The sequence below is a fragment of the Sinocyclocheilus anshuiensis genome, unplaced genomic scaffold (assembly GCF_001515605.1).
Source record: "Sinocyclocheilus anshuiensis isolate Anshui unplaced genomic scaffold, SAMN03320099.WGS_v1.1 scaffold112, whole genome shotgun sequence".
In the NCBI taxonomy this organism is placed as follows: domain Eukaryota; kingdom Metazoa; phylum Chordata; class Actinopteri; order Cypriniformes; family Cyprinidae; genus Sinocyclocheilus; species Sinocyclocheilus anshuiensis.
In genome coordinates this window covers 2,749,212-2,752,396 of record NW_015557175.1, presented here as the reverse complement: position 1 = coordinate 2,752,396, position 3,185 = coordinate 2,749,212, and the positions used below count along the sequence as shown (strand labels likewise).

The 3,185-nt window shown below is 32.2% G+C and overlaps 1 protein-coding gene across 1 annotated transcript in view; it reads right to left on the bottom strand.

The window, feature by feature from the left end:
* Positions 1–3,142, bottom strand: part of LOC107678475 (phytanoyl-CoA hydroxylase-interacting protein-like) — a 21,800-nt gene extending 18,658 nt beyond the window's left edge. Inside the window, exon 1 of the mRNA XM_016473752.1 lies at positions 3,006–3,142. The gene's annotated coding sequence lies outside the window, so the exon portion shown is untranslated. The remainder of the gene's footprint in view (positions 1–3,005) is intronic.
* Between the last annotated feature and the right edge of the window lie 43 nt (positions 3,143–3,185).

The following is a 3,185-nucleotide window of genomic DNA, read 5'->3' as shown; positions in this document are numbered from 1 at the left end:
CATGTCTGGTTCTTGCCTAAAAAGACGGGTTTATGATGTTTAATACATTTGGCTGCTTTTAGCCTTACCCTGGAGTTGGTTCACTCTCCGCCTATGCTTTAATGTCATTTCTATTGAAACTTTTATGCCATGTATTTACTTGTAATTACACATTTGTAATAATGAAGTTGCAATTTAGTACATTTAAAATATATTAACTTAAAATGCAATATTAAATAATACAGTACAGTTGAAATTATGATCAAGTGCTTACATGTGATTTAGTATGTTAGTCAACACATCAAAATAAGTGTACTTCTTTAAAACATGACATAAGTTCATTAAAACATAATGATTTAAGTAGTTTAAGGTAAAACTTTTTTAATTTGACAATATTACAAAGTACACTTTTGAAAATGTGATAAGAGAGAGTCATGTAAGTGTATACACTTCAGTGACCATTTATTTCAGTGAAATTATATTATCTGTACGTACAGTATAAATTTCAGTTTTGAACTACACTTCCAGCGCACATTCAGTGCAATTAAGCACACTTCTTTTTTTTCACAGAGGACATGTGTGTGGCCTGAAGTCATCAGCTGCTTTGCCTCATGATTGAACATAATTTAAAACGTTAATTTAAGATTAACGAACTGTGAGTTTTCAAATATCCACTCTCATTCTCCAGACGAGGTATTACAGCAGTGGGAAGGCAGTAACTGCCATAGTGTCATGGAAACACATCAACTCCCCAGACTGCTGCCTTTCATTCAAAGGGAATGTAGGCCATGATAAACATCCTCACAGGACTTGCATCAAAGCTGCAAAACACACACACACACACACACACACACGCATGCACAGACACACACACTGCTGCTTGCTTACTATTTTAGAAAAACCTTTGAACATTTTTGAGTTTTGCTCTACTGCTCAGTCAAGATGCTACATGCTTTCTGTTATAAAATAAGCCTCAAAAACGGCAAGAAAATCTTATGCAAACATGTTTAGGTCACATTTTACCCCATAATGAAAGAAAAAAAATAAACAATTTTATTTTGCACATATAAAATAAAGCATGATTAAGAACCATAAAGTTTTTTGCTTTGTTACATTTTTTTTATGACAATTAAAAGTTGTTTTACCAAAGTCTGATTACTGTAATATCTCATTACAGCCAGATATTTTACTTTAGAGTTTGTGTGTATGTGTGACACAAATTTGTATAATAACATGGGTATGACACAGGTATTACAACGAGAAGGTGATTTATGAGGACATTTTCAGTGTTCCCGTAATTCAAAAGGCTTATAAATAATTCAGAATGAGTTGTTTTGAAAATCTAAAAATGCAGAAAGTTTCCTGTGAGGGGTAGGTTTAGGGGTAGGGTTGGTGTAGGGCAATAGAAAATACGGTTTGTACAGTATAAAAACCATTACGCCTATGGAGAGTCCCCATAAACCATAATTATTAATGTTATTAACCATATTATTAATTATCCCTTTATTATTAATGATGATTCTCATTAAATTCTCATTAATGTAATAGTAATTTTTCATGCAATGATTGTAAAAAATCATTGAAAAACAGCAATAGATGAGGAAAAAATTCAGCAAAAATGAATGTAATTATTTTAATTAATAAATTACTATTAGATTCTCATTAAGGCTGATTTAATGATTAATTTCAAAATTAAAAATTGTTTACTGTAGTGTGTTATTCGATATTACACTTTAAGTTAATATATTTAAATGTACTAAATTGCAACTTCATCATTATAAATGTGTAATTACAAATATATTTTAATATAACAAATATATATATACTTTGACTCAAAATTTTGAAGAAAACTTACTGTAATATGATAAAAATGTTACATTAAAATGACTGTAATACAATATAAATAAATTAAAGACGGTACAACAAATATTTTATGTAAACTCCTTAGAATTATCTAGAATTATATCATTATTGATAATATATCTGCATTATAATAATATAATAAACAAATCCATTATAGTAATGTGAACTGTAAATATGGTTCATTTTCATGAAATGTCACAATGCAAATTAGGACTAGCTTTTGTTCAAGCAAAATGCACACATTTTAATTTATTTTTGTTCTTTTGATTTTGCGGTTCAATATGAACCCGTCATAGTCTTATGAGATTCACTCAGCAGTATAACAGCATTAATAAACATAGAAAGAAAATGATTAGTATTGATTGTGTAAATATGTGGGCACATACAGTATACATATCCAACAACAGGTTTGTACTATGCAGCAGGGATGCAAATCATAAGATGTGAACAGGTTTTTTTTTTCCTTCAGATTTTGACTAAGAAAGCAATTTACCCAAAACCTTTTGTCTTTGCTTTGAATAAGCCTCAGCATAAGTGTATTCAATGACCCATACGTGCTAAAATAAACATAAACGTGCATGCAGGGCATTTCACTGGGTCAGTCACAGAGAAGTGAGCCACATTCACACATGATTAATGATCACCTGCGCAAACAGCGGCGTCTGAACTGAATGTGATTCATTGAGGAATCGCTCGCTGAAATGAGCTGCTGGAGAAACGAGAGCCTGATTCTCACAGTATTAATGACTTTGTCATGGTTCAGATTTCTCTTCATGAGCCAATCACATATGTATCTGCAATGCAGCTCTGTGCTGGGAGTGAAACTATTAAAAGCAACACTGTTCTACATTTCACTGTGATAGATAGAACTACAAAAGAGGGGGAAAAACATCAGCGCAAGAAAGCACACTTTGAACAAAATGTTCTAATCTGATTATCTGTGCTTCTCCTCTGGACGGTGGAAGTCTACAAGGCAGTTCTGACCTCAATTCACTACACTTGAGAGAAAAACAGAAATTTGAGGAGAACAAATAATAAAAATTATTATTATATTATATTATATAATATTATATTATATTATATTATATCCTACATAGGATAAGTGGCTTGGAGAATGAATGGATTATTGAATTGCTTTTAATAAATAAAAAAGAAAGACGTACCTGTGTGTTCAGAAGCAGCTGTGATGATGAAGAAGTGAAATGTTCACAGACAGAAGCTGTATGAATGAGTGTGGCTTTGGTTCCTCGTCTTTTCCTCTCTTTCACTGCTGCCCGCTCCTAAACGAGGATGAAAACTGAGAGCGAGGGGATTCTCGTTTGCCCCCTTGTGCTCACTCTCAC